This window comes from Otolemur garnettii, unplaced genomic scaffold (genome assembly GCF_000181295.1).
Source record: "Otolemur garnettii isolate 467f Iridium unplaced genomic scaffold, OtoGar3 scaffold00004, whole genome shotgun sequence".
NCBI lineage: Eukaryota > Metazoa > Chordata > Mammalia > Primates > Galagidae > Otolemur > Otolemur garnettii.
The window spans coordinates 21,490,215-21,514,494 of NW_003852399.1; the positions used below are offsets into that span (position 1 = coordinate 21,490,215).

General features: G+C 40.4%; 1 pseudogene; it reads right to left on the bottom strand.

Annotated features, from left to right (window-relative positions):
* LOC100950866 overlaps window positions 1–22,291 on the bottom strand; it is a 33,282-nt pseudogene extending 10,991 nt beyond the window's left edge.
* Window positions 22,292–24,280: the final 1,989 nt, after the last annotated feature.

The following is a 24,280-nucleotide window of genomic DNA, read 5'->3' on the forward strand; positions in this document are numbered from 1 at the left end:
GTCTCTTCATTGTTGTTTAGTTCCAAGAATTTGGTAATTTCCTTCTTGATCTTGTCTCTGACTCAACTGTCATTGAGCATAAGGTTATTTAGCTTCCACGTTTTTGTTTGGGTCTGCAAATTCCTGTTGTTGCTGAGTTCAACTTATTCTGTGGTGGTCTGAGAAGATGCAAGGGATAATTTCTATTCTTTTAAATTTGCTTAGGTTAGACTTGTGACCTAAGATGTGGTCTATTTTGGAGTATGTTCCATGGGCTGATGAGTAATGTGTACTCAGTTTTATTAGGGTGAAATGTTCTATAGATGTCTGTTAAGTCCAAATGCTGAATGGTTAGGTTTAAATCTAAAATTTCTTTGCTAAGCTTTTTGTTGGAGGATCTATCCAGTACTGCCAAAGGGGTATTAAAATCTCTGACTACGATGGAGCTGGGAGTAATCAAGTTGCTCATGTCTGTTAGAGTGTCTCTTATAAATTGAGGTGCATTTTGGTTGGGTGCATAAATATTGATAATTGAAATCTCATCGTATAGAGTATTACCCTTAACAAATATAAAGTAACCATCCTTGTCCTTGCTCACTTTTTTTGGTTTAAAGCCTATTGTATCTGCAAATAAAATTGCAACACCTGCCCTTTTCTGCTTTCCATTAGCCTGGAATATAGATGACCATCCCTTCACCCTGCGTCTATGCTTGTCTTTTAAAATAAGGTGAGTTTCTTGAATGCAACAGATATCTGGCCTGAGTTTTTGTATCCAGTCAGCCAGCCTGTACCTCTTTAGAGGCAATTTAAGCCATTCACATTGATTGAGACTATTGAGAAGCCTGGTATACTTTTGGGTATCAAGTTGTTCGATGGTCCAGTGGACTTCTTTGATCCTTTTTTCACTGTGGAGATTGGAATTTGATCAAAAATTTCTGGGTGGGTTTATTTATGTGGTGGAGAATTGTGCTGGTCATTATGGAGGATAGGTCTGAGGATATCCTGGAGGGCTGGTTTAGTTATGACAAATTTCTTCAACATGTGAATGTCATTAAAGTATTTAATTTCTCTATCATAAATGAAACTCAGTTTAGCTGGATACAGGATTCTGGGTTGAAAGTTGTTTTGTTTTAGGAGGTTGAAGGTTGATGATCACCCTCTTCTAGCCTGAAAGGTTTTAGCAGAGAGATCTGCAGTCATTCTAATATTCTTCCCCTTGTAAGTTAATGTTTTCTTGTGTCTCACTGCTTTCAGGATTTTCTCTTTCATGTTAACTTTAGTGAAGTTGATTATGATATGCCTGAGGGATGTCTTGTTCGGGTTGAGTCATGCTGGGGTTCTGAAGCTGTCTGCTATCTGAATTTCAGGATCACTTGGCATGTCTGGAAAGTTCTCTTTCATAATTTCATAAAGGAGAGCCTCTGTGTTTTGTGAAGCAACTTTGTTACCTTCAGGGATTCCTATGAGGCGAATATTAGTTTTCTTCGAATTATCCAAGAGCTCTCTGAGTGAATGATCCATTTTTGCTCTCCATTTGTCATGATCTTTGGAAGTTTGGGCACGTTCAAAGTCTTTGTCTTCAGTGTCAGAGAGCCTGTCTTCTGCCTGGTCCATTCTCTGAATGAGGGATTCAACCGTACTCTTCAGATCTTTAAGGGCTGCAACCTCTTGCTTCAGTGTATCATAAACTTTGGTCATTTTATCTTTGAAATCATTGAATTCCTGGGACAGCTTTTGAATAATTTGAAATTCTAGTTCCCTCCTTTCCTCCATTCTGTTGGTCTTATTCCCTATCCAGATTCTGAACTCAATTTCTGACATCTGAGACATCTGTTTATGGAATGGGTCTTCAATTGTGTCTGCCCCATCCTTCTTGGGGGGGCGGGGGTTGATCTACTTTGGTTATTCTAATTACCAGAGTTTTTCCACTGATTCCACCCCATGCTGAAATCGCACCTTTCAGAGACTGTCCCTAAAACTGTTCTGCCAGTGGCTTCTTCTAGTTGTCTCCTGGGGGCCGCTGCTAAGGCCATGGGAAGCAGGGACTATGGGCTGGGCGATGCAGCCAGCCCCAGCAGGAGTCAGTTGTGGTCATGGGCCACCAAGGCCCTGGGAGGTGGGCGCACAGCTGGCTGGGCAATGCAGTCCTCCCTGGCAGGAGTCAGTAGTGGTTGAGTGCCACCAAAGGCCCAGGAAGCAGAGACAGCAGCCGGCAGGGCGATGCAGCCTGTCCCAGCAGGATTCAGTAGCAGTCGCACACTGCCAAGGCCCCAGGAAGTGGGGATAGCAGCCGGTGAAACAGCTGAGCATAGAATGCGCTGGCTGGTGGGATCAGTCCATGCGCAGGAAGCATAGATCAAGCAGTTCTCCCGGTGAGGGACCAGAACAGGGGCTTGGTCTTGCAAGTGTGGGTGGATGCTGCTCTTGGGTCTCCTCTAGCTGTCTCTGCGGGCAAGGGGGGGAGGGTGGACTGGAAACTCAAAATGGCAGCGTGAAAGCCAGTTCTACTTTTCTGCCTGGGGGAGGGTGTTCTGAGTTTCAGCAGGGTCCCCCCAGGGTAGTAGACTTCCCTGTGGGCAGCTCTCACTCGTGGAGTGAGAGAATAGGTCCTCAGTATATCCATCGCCTGTAGGAGACTCAGAGGAGTGGTTGAAAAGAAGGAAAAGCACACCTTTCTTAGGGGAGGGGATGGACACTTTTCCTTTGGGGTGTATTATGTACCTGTAGATGGCCTTCCAGGAGTCACCCCTTGCCTCAGAAGAGGTGTCCTGCTAGTATCACTCTTTGCTCTGGGCTGGGCTCCTAGTCTTCAACTTTGTTGGATGTTTTCTGGACTTTATCCTTTCCTCTGGATGGGCACTTCTGTTGGAGGCTGGTACCTGTTGGCCATCTTGACTCCCTCCCCCACTGACTGAAATCCTTATTAGCTTCCACTGTCCTTAGGAAACATTCAAAATCCTTAATAGCATTCCTTTGGAATTACACATTGGAACATAGGGAATTTCCTCTATGTTGTAGGTCCTCAACCCTTTCAAGAGTCCATAAAACCCCTGCCTACAGCCTTTAAAACCTTAGAGCTCATTTAATCAACAAAGTCCTTTCCTAACAAATCCCTTTTTTACTTGATTTTCAATTTTCTAAAATATCTTTTATTTTGATTGAAGGATCTTGCCTAATTGCTGAAGAAGTGTATGTGGGATAGAAGGGGGGGATTGCTAAATATGAAACCAAAATGATGTACTTTTCTGAAATTGAATATATTCTAAAATTAAATAATAGGCACATTATTAATTTTCAATTTGATGTTCCTCTGATTTCTGCTGTTATGGAAGCTACTGGGGTTCACAGCAAAGACCCAGGATTAAGTGTCTATGTCTCTCTCTATGAAAATACTCTGGCTCTCTATCCTTTCCATTTCATGTTTGGCCATCTTCCCGGGCAAAAGGTTAAGTTATATAAAGTTATGGAGGCATGTCCATGTGATACTTTCACCCTCAGTTTCTATTTCCCTATAGGTCTGGTAAAGGAGCTTAGAGATGGTGGCGGGGGGGGGGTGTGTGGGTGGGTCGACTTTTGTTTTTTCTAAAGCCTGTTTAAACCTGAAGATCCATCACTTCAATTCAGGAATTATTGGATGAGTTTTTCAAAACTGTGACACATCCTCTATCTTCACTAAGCATTGAAGAAGCTAGGATTAACTTTTGAACCCAACTCTATTTTGTCCAAATTTACCACCTGCAACAGGTTTTCTTTACAGTTTGTGCTTTAAAGTCACGGACATTTTCATCAGGAATTAAATATTTTTCATTCTTATTGTTTTGGATGGTTTTACAGGAAAGAGGACAGTAAAGTTCCTTTCCTCTTTTATCTTTTCAGAAATCACTGATAATTTTTGTGATAGGTGTTTGTTAAAAAAAAAACTCTAAGCATAGATGATACTAAATCAGATGCCTACAGTAAGTATTTTAAAAATTGTGGATTCACAATTTTTCTGAAATTCACTGTGTATTCAGAGCATATGTGCCCCAACAATGACTGTACAAATAATTTTTTATAACCCCTGGTCTAGCCATTGTTCAAGAAACCACAGTCCAGGGGGCCAAGTTTTAGTTCAGCTTCACATAAGACAGCAGGGAGGAATAATCTGAGTTTCCTGAAACATGCTTTTTGCTCTTTGAGTGATCTTTATTTTCTTTTCCATGTTCTTTCCCCAAACTATATATCAGTAGTTTTTGTTTCCATTTATTTTTTCATTAATGGAAATGTTTATTGCTCTTTCTGGTCTTGAATGACCTAGTTGGTGGAAATTGCAAAGCATAAAATAAGGCCAAGGTAGCATATAAGAAAAACTATTTTGCTTTCCAGATTTTCCCAGTTTGGACCCTTAAACTTTGTTTTTTAGAGAAGTTCACAAATGTTTTTCAATAAACTCAATACAGCTTCCTTAGCTTCTCAGTATGGTTATGTTCAATAGTGTTCTATTACCTGTAAGGTTGTGCAGATTGGTAATGTATTACCTGTCAGATGCTGCAGATTTTATAGAAAATTATCTCTTTTATTCCTGATACCTGGTCTTGCACAGAAATGAAGATAAGTAGAAACTGAGTTGCTTCTAGGACATTCTTTTCACTTTAACAATCTCTCATTAGCCACTTATTCACCCATCCAATAAACATTTTTGGCATACTACGTTTCACGATCTGAAGAACTAGGGATAAATGTTGCCACTTATTGAGTGACTGGGTTGGGATTGTGTGAGATATTCTACATAGGTGTTTATACTACTCGTCAGACTAGGCCTCAAGAGTTTTCTGGAATTATCAGGCTAATGAAGACAATGAAAATGGAATACCAAATAGAAAACTTTATTGTTCATTCACAAGTTCTTCATTATTTTTGAGTATTTGCTTCTATTCTTGACCACCCCTAACTGGTAGAACTAAGGTAATCATAATTTTGGTTTTTTTTTTTCTCCAGCTGAATCAGCTTTTCAAATAATAATGGAGCAAAAGGTTCCAGTTAGATTGTTTGTTCCCTCAGAATTGATGTTGGGAGCTAGTTGATAGTTTTAAATTCCTTAAAAGTACACGAAGTTCTTGCTTAAGTCTTGGTATTAATTTCTGTAATTGTGTATTACCTCCTGTGCTAGTTTGAGTAACTTTCAGTTCTTTGAAAATAAGCGTTCCCTAAAATAACAAACAGAGAAGTAGGTCTGTATGGGAAGGAATCTCTTCAAGTAGATGAATGGAGGTGGGAAGAGGTGGCATTTGAGGCAGAGCAGGCAGCAGGTGTAGATCATGGAAACATGAAAATACATGGTGCTTTTAGATAGTGGTAAGAAATTTGGTATGGCTGGATTAAAGGAGAGGAATCCTGCCTCCTGGAGAGGAATGAGAAATGTGGCTTTGCAAGGTTACAGTAGTAAAACTACAAAGTATCTTGTATGCCAAGCTGAGGATTTTGGATTTTATTCTAAACTATGGGCAATAAGGCTCTGTTATTGGGGGTTTATTTTTAATTAATTAGTTAAGACAGTCTCACTCTGCCACCCTCGGCAGAGTGTCCTGGTGTCATAATAGCTCACAGAAACTTCAAACTCTTGGGCTCAACTGATCCTCTTCCCTCAGCCTCCAGATCCTATTTTTTTCTTTTCTTAAGTGGGAGAAATGACAGTTTAATAACAGCTGAACAGATTTTAACTCTACCCATTCATACAAATTTCCAGTTTTACTAGAACAATTCCTGGTTTGGGAGATCTGGGAACATGTGCTTGATGTCAAATGGTACGCTGTAATTGAATCCAACTAATGGGAAGGGACACTTTATTTCCCTGGGGAGGTAGTAATTCAGCCCTCTCACTACCTTCCCAGTATCTGCTGTCTCTGCAGAGAGTAAATGAAGCATGAGATGACCCTCAGGGGGTGGTGGTGGGGCAAATAGAAGGATGGCAACTGCTCTGCTCTCTTTGGCATTGTTAAGGGTCATTCATAATGAGAGGCATGCCAGCCAACTCTGGTCTTTGTTCTTCTGGGGACCTTAGGGAACAAAACCCACTCCCAAAGCATGCCTCCAAACCCTAGTGCTTGGGGAGGAGGGTGTTCAGATAAGGACCAAGTCCTCTCCCACCAAGAGGACTGGATTTCTTCTTTCACTCCCCAGATAAGGTCATTCACCTTGCCAACCTCAGGGTTTTGAACTCTGCTGCAATTACACTGCTCTGAGTACAGCCCTATGGGCCTGACCCTGATCAAGGGCATGTGAGCAAGCTTCTGTGTAATCCAGACTACTCATTAAGAGAGAGACCCAACCCTCCTTAGAGGGGTTCTTAGAGAGTAGGCTCCCAGGGGTGTCAGCTTTTTTGATGAGGAACATGCATGCCTCTGCCTTCATGATGTGGGGAAGGAGGAAGTCCAAGGGTTGTGAGATGAGGCCTTTGCAGAAAAGGCCGGAAACACCAGAGAAGGAGGCCCTCGCTCCCCAGGAGTCCTGGAGTGCTCAGCCACAGAGTGCCTTCTGGGGTTTAGACAGCAGGTGCCTGTGCCAGGTACAGGGGCAGAACCAGGGCTCCTCGGACAAGGGTAAGAACCCCCCAGAGTAGAACTTTCTTTCTTTTTGGTCACTCATTAAACATTCATAGCATTGTCTCTGACATTGGCAGCCTTTTATCCTGTCTTCAGATTCTGTTAACTAGCCCAGGGTAATGAACAGTGGATTCTGATGGCCATCTGATGGCATCAACCAGATACTGCTGCCCAGGCAGGCCTGGCTCTTCCATGGGGATGCCAGGGGTCCACCCCTCTGCCTAAGCCAACAGCTCCAGAGTTAACCATGGTGGGATGAGAGAGGAGATCTGCTTGGTACCCCAGCAAGGGAGGCTGCAGCACCAGGGTGATGAGGGGGATCAGGACCCAGGAGCCTCCACAGCTATTCACTAGCCTTCCCTCCACATCTCTACCTCATTTGTCACCCTCTTCCTGTTCCCACTGGAAGTTCTGAGCAGTCATTTGGTAAAATATCATGTTAAAGGGTTTGTAGAATTTCTACAGTCTGTGGATGACGTGGGGGTCAATGCAGGGATGAGTCTCACCTTTGCTCTTGCCCAAGCACCTTGGGGCACTGCTGTCTTCTGGCTTCTCGAGGCAAGGGAACCCCTTAGCTTTTTTTTGTTATTATTAATTCATAGCTGTGTACATTAATGCAATCATGGGATACAGTGTGGTGTTTTCATATACAATTTGAAATATTTTAATCAAACTGGTTAACATAGCCTTCATGTCATTTTCTTAGTTATTGTGTTAAGACATTTATATTCTGCTTTTAGAAAGATTATCACTTGTACCTTTGTAAGATAAACCATAGAGGTGATCCCACCAATCATCCTCCCTCCACCCATCCACCCCCCTCCCCCCTTCCCATATTCTTAGGCTATAATTAGGTTATAGCTTTCATATGAAAGCTATCAATTAGTTTCATAATAGAGCTGAGTATATTGGATACTTTTTCTTCCACTTTTGTTTCTCGGTCTCAACATGCATGAGGCCTAGAAACTCCTGGATTTTGGCCATTTCTCTGGTAGGGTCCACTATGACTCGCTTGCCACTGACAATTGGGACTTCAGGCACCCACCACAATGTCTGGCTAGTTTTTCTATTTTTCATAGAGACAAGTTTTCCTATTTGTTCTGGCTGGTCTACAACCTGAGTTCAGGGCATCTACCCCCCTCAGCCTCCCAGAGTGCTAAGATTACAGGCAAGAGCCACCACTCCCGGCCTATTATTGGATTTGTAAAGAGTATTGACACTCACTGCCCTACTGTTTTGCCTTTCTAGGATTTCTGTTTGCGTTTGTCAGTCATATAACAGTGGACAAGAATATGACCACACCAGATTCCCTTATGTGAGGAATCCCCTTTCCTGGCCTGTTTACTTTCATTACTAAGAGCTTGATTAAAAATTCTGAGTTGTGGATTCACTTGGCCAATTTTTCACCCTTTTCCTATACTTGGAATTTATTAACACATGACTCCATAATGATTATAAAATGATTATGTGAGTAGGGGATACTTATTCTATTCTCCAGCTATTTCTTTTTCCAGATGAGAAGCTCCACCAAGGTAGACCCGCACCTCTACCCTCCCCATCTTTTGAAGTGTGGTGATTTATCTGATCAGTAAATTTGTTCAGCTCTGTAATCAATGCTATTTCTTAGACATTTTTAAAGATGCCACAATATTAAGTAAGAAATGTGTAAGGTTCCTAAGTGTAATTACATGTCCAACGCACTGTGTGACAGTGTTTACAGACAGAAAGGACACTTTGCAGGGTTTACCTGCAACCCTGGGTGTCATCACCACTTAAGAATGCTTCTGTCTGATAATGTAATTCCCACTGAGTTTTTAGGAATGCTAAAGAGATGCCCAGCTATGTCTCTTGATTTGTATATGTTATGGACATTGAGTCCTCAGAAATCATGGAACAAAAAGACAATGAAAGCAGCGGACACGGCAGAGCACGGAGTTATAGTTATTTTTATTGCATGAGAAATACCTACCATGACGACCAGGGTCTCCGTGTGTAGCCATGCAGGTTGTACCCTGCGACACGAAGGGACTGGATTAACTTGCAGTCCAGGTGAGTGGTGGTCCCTGGATTTACGTAGCTATTAGTCCATGTGGAATTACCTCTGCCAAGGCCATCAGGATGCCCAAGGAGAACACCGAGGGGGGGGGGGGAGCTTGAAAAACAGCTGAACTTCTTAATTCATCTAAATCTGTGGTTTTAAATACCATCTCTAATGCTATTTAGCAAATAGTATAAATTTGGATCACTATGATTTGGTGTATTCATACAAAACTGACATCTTTATATTATTAGAACTTTGGAACACATGGGTTATACACAATAACCATACCAAATTACTATGTAAATAAAACATAGTTTATAAAGGTATGAATGATATTCATACTGAATTACATGGTACTAGTAGCTTTTGGCTGTTTCTGAAATGTTTAAGCGGTGATTTTGAGTTTGATGTCTTACGGTATTTTAACCTCTACTCCACTAAATCTTAAGGGCATCGTTGGGTGGCATTTCACCTATGCATTGAGGTGCTAGAGTTAATAATAATCAATAGGAAACTGAAGATTATTTAGTGGCATTTTTATATAACCATGAGATCAGAGGGCACCATCTACAAATGTGTTCCTTTTTAAATAATAATAAAAATCAGTGTAGCCTTTAAATAGATGTATACAATACATTTTTACATAATCTTACTTTCTTAATTACCCAAAGAAGTAGTTATCATGTCATTCTTCTATGTGAAAACTATCCACAATAAGTTATTTCCCCAAATTTACTACTAATAAGTGGCCCTCCAGTGTATCAGGGCCTCTACTGCTAAACCTGTTGTTTTCTTCACAGTATCTGGAATTCTATATAATCATTAACTCTTTGTGAAATGTTTGACTAAATAGAAATACCTACATGTTATGAAAGTTGTGATTGTCAGTTTTTAAAGGAGAGATTTTCATCACATTGAGATAGTCACATAGTGTCTATTGTGTCACATTATATGCCACTCTAGAAATAGCATCTACATTGCACTTAAATTCTTAGCAGAATAAATGGAAAGAATACATTATTTCAAACATAAGAGAAATATCAGAAAAACTGATGCAGGAGGTAATTGTTTCCATTACCAAATATTCATGTACAGAATGATTTGCTGTAGCTGCCATTAAATAATACTCAATAAATGAAATTTAGTGTATTGAAATTAAATTCCACAAAACTTAGTAGAAATATAAGTCATCACAGAGTTGAAAAAGAAAAACAAAAGCAGTGGAGATTCACATGTCTAATTACAGCTAGTTTGTAAAGTGGGATAAACTTGACTTTATTATGTAACTTGCTAGTTCTCAATTTTTTTGAAATATTAGATTTATTTATTTTAGACACAGAAATGCAGAAATGATAACTCCTTAACAACTTGTAGTGAAGCTGGGTACAGTTATGGCAAAAACTGGATTCTGACAAAAGGGGACTTTCAATAACAGGGGTAGAGTGTTTATTTTTCAAGGACTTCATTCATAAGCTTAACTAAACATATATTTTGCATGAGGCAAAATGTTTTTGCCTTTCTCCATTACCCTCCTGACTTTCACCCATTCTCTTTTTTATATTTTTTGTTAAATCATAACTGTGCACATTAAGGCCATTATGGTATACAGTGTGCTGATTTGATATAAAATGTGGAAAGCTTACATCAAACCAGTTAACATAACCACCACCTCAATTATTTGTTGTGGTAAGACATTAGTTCTAAATTATTAATAAAACAATCTGGATTTGTCCGTTATTGGCTTCCATGGAAACTCTGTGATTTAATTGATTTCAATAAACTCTTATTGAGCACAACTATATGCACGGCACGTGTCTAGAAACTGAAAGAATATAATTACAATAACCCATGGCCCCTTATCTCCAGAGGAAACAATACCCAAATACTTGTATGACAAGGCAGATGTTGGCAAGCTCTACACTAAAGGTATAACAAGGAGTAGGAAAACTGGGGGAGAAGATGTTTAAGTCAGATATAAGCTGTCTGGGAACTCTTTGATAAGGAAATAATAGTGAACATTATGAAGTCTTCAAGGATAACCAAAACATATATTTCAATTTAAAGAGGTTTTTTTAGTTCTATTTAATTGTTTTTAAGATCCAGACTCGGTGTGTTTAATTTTGTAAATCTAAGTCCTCCTTGTTAACTATAGTTAACTTTCTATGTATTGATGGTTAATAGTGCATGTATGTAAGTTTTGGCCAACATGGTAGGGTCTACAAGACAGTAAGTAGCATCCACATTCTCCTCTAAACAAGTAGATAAATACAACGAGAATAAAGATGATTACAGACTAACATCTATACAACTGATAGAGGTAAGTCTAGAGCAGCGGTTCTCAACCTGTGGGTCACGACCCCTTTGTAACAATGAAAATATATCGCAGCATTAGGAAGATTGAGACCCATTGGTCTAGAGTGTGGTGGGTTAATGTGAGTCCAACCTCCCCTGTTATACAAGCCCCAGAATAAGGAGATTGACTCACCTAGCAGGCGGGTCTGGCTTGGCACCAGCCTTCACCTCCCTCCCACTGGGAAGAGAAAGAAGTGGGAATGGTAAAGAGAAAGGTTGGGGCCTGGATAAGCAAAAGCACTTCCCAAGTTTACGGTGCAGATAAGTCATTTCAACTTCTCAGGGGAAAGTTAAACTAAGGGGCCAGGAGTGCTAGAGAATATTCCTCCTTGTGAAAACCAGGAGTGAGGAAACTGTGTTCCATTGTTAACATCCCATGGTATTTGCAGTTTCTCTATTATAAATTGCCCATTCTCATGTAATTTTTGGAATGGTCAATTTTATTGACGAGGGGTTCAATTTTCTTTTGTACATTTTAAAGATATAAATCAATAGTATGACAGTAGATATTTGAAAGAGGCATACTGTCTCTTCTAGATAACCTCTAATCATCTCATTTTCTTATTATTTATATGACCCACCTCTCTTCCTCAGTGGGGAATGTCCTGGGTTTTAGGAGTGAGGTGCCTTTATTTAAAGATTGCTACACTTGAAACTTCAAGTCGAAAAGAAGAGGACAGAGTACAACTGATTAGGGGAAAGCAGAAAGAAAAACTGGCTTGGCAGAATTCTAGAACAAGTTTTGACATTTCTCTTCTAGGCCAATACATGGTTGAGAGGTACCCAGACATGTAAAAGGGCCATAGGAAGGCTCATGTCCCTGAGTTCTCTGAAGGCAATTTAAGAAATGGACATAAAGAAGTTATTCTCAAAATCTGGGCGTTTATATATCTCTATACTGTTCATTTATATTGTCTACTGGTTTGGGATCTTTGAGACAAAACTTTCTCTACTGGCCTGGATCCTCACCACTTACATCCAGGAACTGAACTTCAAGAATTGACTTTTTTACTCTTTTCATTATCCCTATTACAGTCTAGTATTTGGGAGCAGATAAGTCATGACCACAATGAACTTAGAATTTTGAACTTGTCTGTGACATTTAAGCATAGAGAATATTCACCATATTGCAAAGAGAGTTATATTGGATCAGTAAAGGGAGGAAACAGGTTATTTTAGGACATTTAAATAAGTATAGACACCAAAACCCCTAAAGTGCAATTTTATGCATAAAATAGCTTCAGTTTATGACTTTCTTAAAACTAAACCTTACCCACTTGCCAGGGCAGTGACACACTTCTCTTCAGAGTAAACTCTCAAACCAATTGAATTTGTCACTTTTTTGTTTATTTTTCTTATTAAATCATATCTGTGTACATTAATGCTATCATGGGGTACAGAGTGCTGTTGCTATATACAATTTGAAATACTTTCTTCCAACTGGTTAACATAGCCTTCATGTCATTTTCTTAGTTATTGTGTTAAGATATTTATATTCTACATTTAGAGAGATTCACATCTACCCTTATAGTATAAACCATAGGCGTAATCCTACCAATCACCCTCCCTCCACTCATCCTCTCCCTTCCTCTCCCCTTCCTCTCCCCTTTCCCCATATTCTTGGGCTAAAATTGGGTTATAGTTTTCCTATGAAAGTTATAAATTAGTTTCACAGTAGGGCTGAGTACATTGGATCCAGAGGACCAAAAATCACACTACAATAAAGATATTTGTATCAGAATGTTCATTGCAGCCCAATTCATGATTGCTAGGTCATGGAAGAAGCCCAAGTGCCCATTGACCCACGAATGGATCAATAAATTATGGTATATGAATACCATGGAATACTATGCAGCCATTAAGAAAGATGGAGACTTTACCTCCTTCATGTTCACATGGATGGAGCTGTAAAATGTTCTTCTTAGCAAAGAATTTGTCACTTTTAATGAGGAAAACATATCACGGTATTTACTATCAGAAGAAATATTTCTCAAAATAAGAACAATGGTTTTCTCAGCAGTGCTGTTCTCTAGCTGTTCAAGTTAAAGTCTATTTGAAGTAAAGATTTTCACATTTCACGAGCTGTTATCACTCTGTCTAGCTGGCTGATATGGGAAGAGTTCTGGCAGGAAAAATGAAAATGCTGGCCTTGAAATGTGGGGAGTTGTATTCAGTGCAGGACAGTGACAACTCAGGCCACCTGGAAAATGTTTAAAATTCCTTCCTAATCAGATGAACAGTAATACATCTCTGCAATCCCCCTTTCCAGGGCGCCCAATCACCTCCCACTATTTTTAGATCATTCAAATGAGCTAATAATGAGGTTTACTTGAGTTATGTTTAGTGATGATGTGGCCCAGGCAGACGATCAGTGTTGGAATTATTATCTCAGGATTCTGTAAGAGCTGTAGAGGATAGACATGGTTAAAGTTACACCCCACACTGCATAAAATTACATGTCTAATCTTAAAACCAGATGGTGATGAATGTATTATTTGAGGAAGAAATTGAGAAGACACTGGGGTGTGTCATCAGTAAAACCCCTACACAGAGCGCGTTTTCAAAAATCTCAGGGTTTAGAACATAATTTTTAAATGGAGGTAAAAAAAAATAGATTACTGACAACAAATTAAGCAAAGTGTCTCAGATTTGAGGGAATTTTGTTAGTGATTCTAGAGCTCGCTGTAAGACTAAAATTATTAAAAATATTAAGGCCAGTTAAAAGGACTTTCAAGTTACCTTGGGCACAAAATAATTAAAATAACATGTTGCAAATAGAGTCTTGGTAAGAAATGACAAAAAATATCACAGGAGATGACTCAGCTTGTCTAGGAGAATGGGGCATTTTGTGAAGAGCGCCTTGCTCTTCTAAATGAGTGAAAGGGTCTTTAAGGATAAACTACCCCCCAGGGTTATCAGAGAGCCTGTGATGCCTTCCCAGTCCCTTCTCTGCGAACTCTGAACAATGCTAGAGACCAGGAGAGACACCAAAAGTTGAGGAAGAGAGTTTTACTTTTTCAAAGAAGGGGAGTAGATTTCATAGACTAGTGAGGTTGAACTTGTCTTTAGGCAACATCCTAGACTAGATTATTGATGGGATTATTTGTGAGCGTCTACAAAAAGAATAAGGAGGAATATTCGAAGAGTTGCCATGCAGTCTTCCTCAGAGCTGCTGAAAGTGGAAGGCTCTCCCGGAAAGCCTTAACATTTCATGCTTGACACATTCTTGCTAAAGCTAAATAATCATAAGGCAGTGAGGTGACACGGATGACCATTAAGATTACCATAGTGAAAACAGATGCCATGATTCTCTGTATTTGTAACATTCAGAATCCAGTCAGGAAAAGTAAATCACTCCAATTATTTTAGCAGAGAAAATTTAATTAAAAAGTTGTTAACTAGGATAGAGTTGTTAACTAAGTATATTCCATTGCTAGAGCTGCCATAGCATAGCAATGAACTGGGGGACTTACACCACGGTAACTTACTGTCTCACCATAAATTAGTGACAGTTCTGCAAGGTAGAGGTCTGAGATCCTGGGATCAGCAGCGTTTTTTTCCGTCTGAGGGCTGTGAGCAAAGATTTGCTCCATTCTCTTTCCCTGCCTTGGATGGTTTGCTGCCATCTCTGGCCCTCCTCGAATTAGATCTATCCCTCTTGTCTCTACCTTCACCTTCACGTGGTTTCCTCGCTGTGTCTGTTGCTGGGTCCAAATTCCCCCTTTTACTACATATAAGACTATAATCGTATTGGGTGAGGGATGAGCATTCTAACCTCATGTTAATGCAATCTCCTGCAAGGACCCTATTTCCTAATACGGTGACATTTGCAGGTACTGACGGTGGTGGGAAGAGACACGATTTAATCCATGCTAAACGACCAAAGCAAAAAGTTTGCAGAGAGATAGTAACTACTACAGCTAGGGCTACAGAGACAAAGGAATGTGGTTGAAACTATCAAAACCGAAGTTTGGGGGAAAGAGCCTCAAGGAACTGCAATTCAGACGCCTGAGGAAGGGGCGCTGGGGCTCAGCTGGTGTGGGTATCTCTGAGGGAGGCTGCAGTGAGGCTGCTTCTGCAAGCGTTGAAACAGCTGCAAATGTTCTGCAAACCGAAAATGGAATCAGTCGCTGCTACAGAAAGCAACCGCTTGGGCTGGAGCGAAGCATCACAGGAGCTGGGAGCCCTTGCTTCGCCTTCAGGCTCCATCGCCCCCTTCTGGTACAGACTGGTAAAACCAGCCGGCAAAGCAGAAATGTGGTCAGCAGAGCCCCAGCTCAGCCGCACAAAGTAAAGTAGAAAAAGGTGGGTTTGCAGCTGCGGAACCATAAATTAGTAATTGGCACACTTTCTGCTCTAATTGTATTGAGTCAGTATCAGAAATGACCCAGAGAAAAATGGAGAAAATTTTTCAAGGCTGTCTTCCTCCAAACATTGACCCGAATTGAATCGCATAATTTCTAGATTTGTAAAGTTGCTGATGTATACTTTTTGCCTTAATTTATGTATCTATAAAATGGGTAACAACAAATATCTCATCGAGTTGTTCTGAGCATATGTGGAAAACATTTAGAACACTGACTAGGAGCTCTGGACTTACAAAATGTTAGCCATTATTACTATGTTGTTTAATTGGATAATCAAATTCAAGTATTAACAACAGTTCAGGGGCCATCTATTCTTAGACATGGAATTCATGAAACCTTAACAAAATGATTCTAGTGCCTACAAATAACTTTGGATTTATTTTATTTCTTTATAAACTAAATTCCAATATCTCAAACTTCTGTTCACTCTTTATGTTCCAAGGCTGATGATTATTTCTAGAACTTTATAATAACATTCAGAAAATAAAGCTTCTGCTTCAGAGAAATGTAACTGAAAAAGCCAGATGGCAAATGGGCTTCAGCATGACTGTCTATGACTAATTAGTAGTGGCTTCCTAGAAAGCTGAGTTGAAAAGTCCATGTGAGTTTAAAAGAAAACTAAGTTGAGGATGTTCTAGCAATCTGTGCCAAAGCCATGGGAGGGTGTCTTGGTGCCACTCCTGGATCTCTCTTGATTTTTACCAAGATTTGTAGAAAAGGTATGACTTTCTGGGTCAAAACTAAATTCAAATTCTGGTTGTCTTTCTAAATAATGGAGGTAATGATACCACAAAGGCTTATTATTATTATTATTATTTGAGACAGAGTCTCAAGCTGTCACCCTGGGTAGCATGCCGTGGCATTACAGTTCACAGCAACTTCAAACTCTTGGGCTTAGGTGATTCTATTGTCTCAGCCTCCAAAGTAGCTGGGACTACAGGCATCCACCACAACACCTGGCTATTTTTTGGTTGCAGTTGTCATTGTTGCTTAGCAGGCCCAGGCCAGATTCGAACCTGCCACCCTGGGGGTATGTGGCTGGCACCCTGCTGACTGAGCTACCGGCGCTGCTGCAAAGGCTTATTTTGAAGATTAAATTTGAAGAAATGAAGAATCCTTACTATTTTTATGTCACTCAATAAAAGTTAGTTGTTCTTTTCCTCTAAGGTCTTTTGCCAATAACGCATGAAAAACCTAGAACCGTGCTCACCCTTGTCATACTTTACAATGTCATTGTGATTTGGTCAGTTGTGTAAAAAGTAATTGTTGTGAAACACATTTCTGTTTGAAGTGGTTAACACGTTCCAAATTCCTTCATGCTATAGCCGAATACCTAGAGTCATATCTTTTATTCCCCTCAATTTTAATAAAACTATTTTTGGGGAATGAGTGACCATGGATAAAGTTTGGCTTCTCTTCACATATAATTACTTCAGCATCTACAGATAACACATATTAAATGTGATTTATTTGATTTCTCCTCTTTTGTTGAATTAGGGAATAATTTTCTTTTCCCTTTCCTCAATGTGAAAGGTAATGAAATGTAATTGTTTTTCATTGCCCATGAAACAAAAGAAACGATTTCCTGGGTAAAAATAACTAGCTTTCATGGACTGAGACTTTGTTAGAATAGGCCATTTTATTCTTTTGTGAAAAGGTCACTGTCCATGTTTAAACTTCACCATTAGACAAATTTCATAAGTTCCATGTAGTTTGATGAAGTATTTTCTCCAGACAGTGCACTTTCTCCCCAGGATTTTCCTCAAAGGCCTCCCTCATGGAAAATAAACTCAATATGTACTTTCAAAAAAAATCTGATGAATATATAAATATGTTTTGGATGTATAATTTTCTCTGGTCTATCTACCACATTGTTTAAGCAGGCAGTGCTACTTGGGAGCTAAATAAAATGATTGAACTTCTTATCATCCTAAAAATGGAAAAAATGTAAATTCAGCAGCAGAAAAATATTCCATTACTGTTTACGTAAAATTGGGGTTATTCATTGTAAGTTCTTCTGTTTACTAGTTTTCTCATTTTAATTATGTCTAGTTTTTAAAATGCATACACTTAACCCATGACAAGTTTTATCTGTTGCTAAGTACACTTATTTTCTTTACGATCCATTCATATTATTGAGAAATCCCTTGTATTATTTTAATGATGTGAAATTAACAAATGAAATTTATACAAGTTGAGAAATTCACCCACTACAGACAGTTTCATTCACTCATTAAAACTGTGTTACTGTATTTTTCTTTGGATGTAGTCTCTCTATTGTAACAAGCCAGTCAGAGGAACTTACTATAAAAACAACTTTGTTCTTAAAACACCATCAGCATTAATAAGAACTATTTAGAAAAAGACATGTAATTGTTACACTGTAAGTAATTATGGTTACTTTAGACCCAATATTGAACTTCAAAAGAAACATTTGATTCAAAATGTAATTCTGCTGCCCTCTAGTGGTTTAAAATTCCTCTTTCCCTCCTTTCCCTCTGTGAATAAGAATAAAGCATCCTAAGAAATAATCCTTTTGATATTTAATGAGAAAATGTAGTATTTAGCGATATTCACATTTGTAGCTATTTTCACCTCTGTCCAGAGGAATACAGTAAGTAGCCCACTGACTATCACAGGTGAAGGTTGTAATAGAAAGTTAGTGATGAACTTATTTTAACCTCTTGTTTGATGAATACATTTAACCACAAAAATTACTTCCCACATAACTTTTATCATCCTTCACAAGTTCCATGAAATGTATATTTTGACAATGCTACAGCAAACTAATGTCCTCCAACTAAAACTAACATAATTAATTTGTTTGCCACTTTCCTAATGTTAGATGAGGAGTAAACTGCCTTCAAAGTATTTTTAAAAAATCTTCCTTCATTGTGCTTCTATTTTAACTTGGGATGAGTTCAGGAATCTTTTCCAAGGTCCAGAACGAGCATTTACCTTGCTGGAACACTTTGGCCCTTGCAATTGTGGCATTGAATGGAAAACAAGCTTTAGGTACATATTCCAAATGTAGGAGCCAAGCTTCCCCCTCACATTGGCTCTGCTGCCCTGTTGCCAGAAAAGAACAGTGCTTTCCAGATTTATGCTTATGAACATAATAAATTCTCCAAGAGCTGGCTCTGACTCTGTGCTTACATCACTCACCTTGGACTGGGGGTGTTATCATGAGTTAAAGGAAAACAAGATGGGAACAAAGAGATGATGCCGCCTTTGCCTTAAACTCCACGCACTGTAGGACAAGGGTTTATCCATATTCTTCAACTCTGTTTGAAATTTCCTTTGCCTGCCCTTTTGTACAATAGACACCAATGCACTCCTATTTAGAAAATAGGATTTTGTTACTATTGAGAAGAAGGGGGAAATGAAACAATGAATTACATTCTGCTTTCATTTATTTAGCTCTGGAGGAAACCACAGTGCCACCTGGCCTGGTATTCCCATGGCGTGCTGCTGCTGTCCCTTTGCAGACCGCAACTTTCTTTCTTCTCTTTTTCTCCCTCTCCCTCTCTCTCCTCTCTTTCTCTCTCTCTTTATTTTTCAGGCAAAGTCTCCTTCCTGCCTCACCCTCCCAAGTAGCTGGGACTACAGGTGTGTACCACCATACACACCTGCATAATTTTTCTAGAGACATAATCTCTCTCCTGCTCAGACTAGTCTCATACTCCTGAGTTCAAGGGATCCTCCTACTTTGCCCTCCCAGAATGCCAGGATTACAGGCATGAACCACCATGTTTGGTCTAGACCTTTTAACATAGGGCTTCACCCAAGGGATTTTCTTTGAAGAACAGATAGTTTTTTCTCCTCTTCTTATTCTTTTCTGAAGAAATGTCTAAGATTTATCTACAAAGTCATTAAAAGTCTTTCCTAGTGTAACCTGGTTTCTTGTACACTCAATGAATCCCCAACAATACAAAAAAAAATAAAAATAAATGTCTTGCCTATAGGAAGAAACAAGCGTGAGAGCAGAGACTGAGGAGCCAAGCACTGGGTATATCTGAACAAGATCCCCTTTGCCTATTCCTTTAGGTGTAACTTAAAAAACAGTGTCTGTGAAAGGAGGAGAAGGGCTGAAGGTGGCTGAGTCAGAATCGCATCCATACTTGGCGTGACTTAACCATGCGCTGAATTCTCTGTACCCCGGTGCCTGATAAACTGAAGATGTGCATTTGGCTGCAAAGATTTCTATTCTTTCCTCCTCAAGGATCTGTAGCCTAGAAATTTGTAGGAAGAAGGAAATATATATTGAAAAGAAGACTGAGGGCGGTGCTTGTGGTTCAGTGAGTAGGGTACAGGCCCCATATACCAAGGGTGGCATGTTGGAACAGGGCACCAGCCAAACTGCAACAAAAAAGTAGCTGGGCATTGTGGCAGGCACCTGTAGTCCCAGGTACTTGGGAGGCTGAGGCAAGAGAATCGCCTAAGCCCTAGAGCTGGAGGTTGCTGTGCACTGTGATGCCACGGCACTCTACCAAGGGTGACAGGTGAGACTCTCTCCAAATTAAAAAAAAAAAAAAGAAGAAGAAGAAGAATGAAAGTGGTCCATTTATTATAGCATTATCCATAATAAAAAAATTAAGCTAAATGACCAACACTGAGGTTATAATATAGTCACTAGATGGAACATTATACAGCTATCAATGTTAAAAGGTAATTAAGAAGACTAAGTAGTTAAATGTAGAAGACTGTGAAATTCTTCCTATACCAATGATCATAATCATGTATCAACATGATTGCTTCTAGACACAGATTGATTTGAGCATATAAAAATGGAAATCTCTATATGGGAATTGGGAAATACTTGTGCTTTTTTCTTTAAAAATAATAGTGTGTCTTAATTTTGCTCTTATGTTATTTTTACCTTTTTTAGAAGATGTTTAGAAATTCACCATGGATCCATGAAGTGGTGCAGTGAGCTCTAAGCATGAGTGGATGAGAAACAGCAGCTGTCACACGGGAATTCACGGGAGATGACGCCTCTGAGCAAGAAGGGCTAGCAAATGAACATATAAAATGTTCATCATCATCAATAATCAACAAAATTCAAATTAAAACCACAATGACATATCATCTTACACCAATTAGAATGGCTACTGTTAAAACGACCGAAACCCCCCACAGATGTCAGTAAGGATGCAGAAAAATGAGAGCACGTATACTCTTTTGGTGGTGGTATAAATTAGTGCAACCTCTATAGAAAAACTATGGAGAGCTCTCAAGAAACTAATAACAGAACTGCCATGCAAGGCCACGAGTGGGTATCTGCCCGAAGGAAAAGAAATCATTATATCCAAAAGATACCTGCACTCAGATTCATAACAACATTACTCACAATAGCAAAGATCTGGAATCAACATAATAGTCCATCAACAGAGGACTGGATGAAGGAAATGTGGTGTGTACACACATACCCAGTGGAATACTGTTCACTCATAGTAAAGAAGGAAATCATGTCTTGCACCAACATGGGTGGAATTCAGGGCATTACCTTAAGCAAAGCAACTCAGACGCAGAAAGACAAATACCATGTGTTCTCACTTCCATCTGGAAGCTAATACCATGCACATATGAAAGCAGAGTGTGAAATGAGGGACAGTGGGTCCAGAGGAGTAGGGGGGTGGGAGGGTGGATGACAGGATGTTGCTTGATGGCACAAGATGTGTTGTGTGTCAGAGATCAATGCTCTGAGGGCCCTGATGCCACTACAACGTAATATATCAACGTGGCAAAATTGCTTTTGTACCCCATGAATATATACAGATTAAAAAGTGTATAAAAGGAAACATCTATTTTGTCTATTTGGGTGTTAATTCCTCTAATTTTCATCTCTAGTATCTTCATCTACAAATTCTATAAAATGAGGAAAATAAGAGTAAAATTGTGAGAGTAAAAAAGCACTTCAAGAGCGTTCAAAAAAATGGCAACAGCAACTATTTTCCAATGTGTATCTACTGAGGGAGTACTATATGCATACTTTGACGCGAAATTGACATGTCACTTTATTTATTTATTTCTTATAAGAGAAATAAAATGAGATCCATGCAGTCTACTTAACATAAAATGAAATTTGACATATTTTCTTGTATTGATAAAATGTGGGAAGAACTTAAAACACTCAGGCCAAGAGTCTTACATAGTTTTTTTTTCTTCCAAAAATGGTTATTCTTCATTTTTCTAGGGGAAACAATCTTTAGGAATTATTATTTGATGTTACCTTTGCATTTCCTCGGGAAGCCTTCAAAAGGGTCAGTAAAACCTGGCGCAGCTAGAGCGCGTGCCTGCAGTAAGTGGTACCGTGAGCACGGGTAAAACCTGGCGCAGCTAGAGCGCGTGCCTGCAGTAAGCTGCGTGAGCACGGGTAAAACCTGGAGCGGCTAGAGGGTGTGCCTGCAGTAAGTGGTACCGTGTGCACGGGTAAAACCTGGCGCAGCTAGAGCGCGTGCCTGCAGTAAGCGGTGTGAGCACGGGTAAAACCTGGAGCAGCTAGAGGGCGTGCCTGCAGTAAGTGGTACCGTGTGCACGGGTAAAACCTGGCGCAGCTAGAGGGCGTGCCTGCAGTAAGTGGTACCGTGTGCACGGGTAAAACCTGGCGCAGCTAGAGGGCGTGCCTGCAGTAAGCGGTACCGTAAGCACAGGTAAAACCTGGAGCAGCTAGAGGGCATGCCTGCAGTAAGCGGTACCATGTGCACGGAGCCCAGTGGCTGTACTTGTGGGTGCTGGGCCTCTGGCTCTGGCCTGTTTGTGTTGGTACCAACTCAGGTGATAACCTTTGCAATCACCTTACTCCCTACAGAGTTAGAAACGCGATGGCCTTGCATCTTGGCTTCAGGTGCCTGGAATTCTCCCTGCTGTTCTTCTCCAGGTGCCTGCTGACGGGAACTGCTGTGAGGCCTGTGCACCTGGATTCCTCCAGTGGCTCTTTTTCTGTGATTAGATTCTGTACCTTTTCGCATTGTTCCTGGACGCCTGCATGGAAAGAAATCCCAGGGTCTACGGCTGCTTCCTACCTGGTTGAACCGTCCAAAGCGAGGCAAGGGGAGCTCCTTGCTTGGGTTCAGTTTTCTCCGTTTTGGCAGGTGAGTAACGCTGTCTCCTTGTGGTTTTAATTTGCATTTCCCAGGTGACTGGGGAAGATGGTTCTATTTTGGTAGGCCGCATCAACCTGTGTGTGTGTGTGTGTGTGTAAATGAGTTTGTGTTAAAAATAATATGTTATGTTTGGGGCTTTTTTCTCAACTTCCTCCTGCAGTTCTTCAAACTCCCGCAAAGCTCCTTGTGCCGCAGCATTAACAGGTGTCTCCGTTAGGGAACTGCGTGTATCACTTCTCCTCAGCTCCCTATAGAGACTGGTACCCCTGCTGTGGCTCTAGACTCACACTGCTGCTTCGGGGCAGCCTCGGGTTCCAGAACCCACTGTCATTCCAGCTGCGCATTTCTGAGTCTTCTTGGTAGCATAAGACCCTTGTTCTGGGTACCATTACACGAGATGGACTCACCTCTGTCACTTCTAATGACAGTCATGGAAGTCCCCTTCGGGCACATCCCTGATGCAGGGAAAGTCTCAAAACTAGAGCCAAGGGCCCTCTTCCCCTTCCTCTTGCGCTTTCGGATGGAGTCCCAGGCTCGCTGCCTGTGCACGTCTTTACGCTGGCGTCAGGTTTCTTAGCAATTTCAATTTGTTTTCCCGGGTTCCCACTCACTTAGGGCTCCTTTCCTCTTACCAAGAGGCCTTTGGTTGCCCTGGCCCATGAGTTTCCTAGATATCCTCTGCCTTATCTTAATTCCAATTTAGTTCATCCTTGTACCATCTCCAAAAATACACTTTTCGATTGATAGAGACTACCTGAGATGTGCTTTATTATATGCCAGTGAATCTGTTTTTATAAGAAAGATTCATTTTGAAGGTACAATGGAAATGGAAAGGTCAGGGGATAGAAGGTTGCCGAGGAAAGAGAGAGATCATTAAAAGTAGCATCTGTTTGCTCTGACACTCAGACAATGATGAGCGTGTGTCATGATGTCTCCTCCGCTGCTTCTGTGACTCACCCCTGCCTGGTGCGGAGTGTAGAAAGGCCCGCGAGAGCCGCTGCCCGGCTTACACGGTGAGTTAGGGGTGTGCTTTATAACTCAGTGATTATTTCTCAGGCAGTAGCTCAAGGGCTCAGAGATCAAAGAGTAAACCTCCTTTCCTTGATACCGGCTCTACACCGGTTCAACCCAGCTAAGTTGTTTTTAAATTTCTTACTTTTCCTATTGTCGCCGAACTGTAAATCCTCCCCAGGGGCCAGGTGCAGGGCAAGCTGACCTAAGCTATACCTTGAGCTACTCTCCAAAGCAGGCCTGCCGAGGTCACCCTTCACCCTGGCTTCCCACACAATCATTCAGAGCGCTCCCGGAGAGCTAAAGAAACAGCTATAGTTAGATTTTTCATTTAAAATTTGGCACTGCCTGAAGTCATTCCCATTCCTTCCAACGACTGTTGCCATTATATTAAAAAGAGTAAATTTGCTGCTGCATTACTTACTGCCCAGAAAATCCAGCTGAAGCCTGCTCCTGCCAGATCTGCAGTTTCAATGCGAGGCCAGAGCCTTTAAATAGCTCCTGCTGGTGAGGATTTTCTGCTCTCTAGAAAAAAAAAAAGTTTGATAAAGCCTCAGTTTGAAGGATTGGACATGGACCATTAGAAACAGAAAATGGTTGTCCCTGTCTCTCTCCATTTCCCACCGTCCTATTTGCCTAATTCTTAAAGGTAAAGTCTGCTAAGAGTTGTGGTGCTTGGTGTCTTTATCAAAGTCAGGAATTAATTTTTATTTCTGTATGACTACAGCCCCTCCAGTCTTCCTTTAGAGGCCCGTATCCACACTTGATCTTCACCAGCTTTCACTCGCACAAAGCTATTGTTAAGAAAAAAACAAAACAACAACAAAAAACACAAAACAGAAA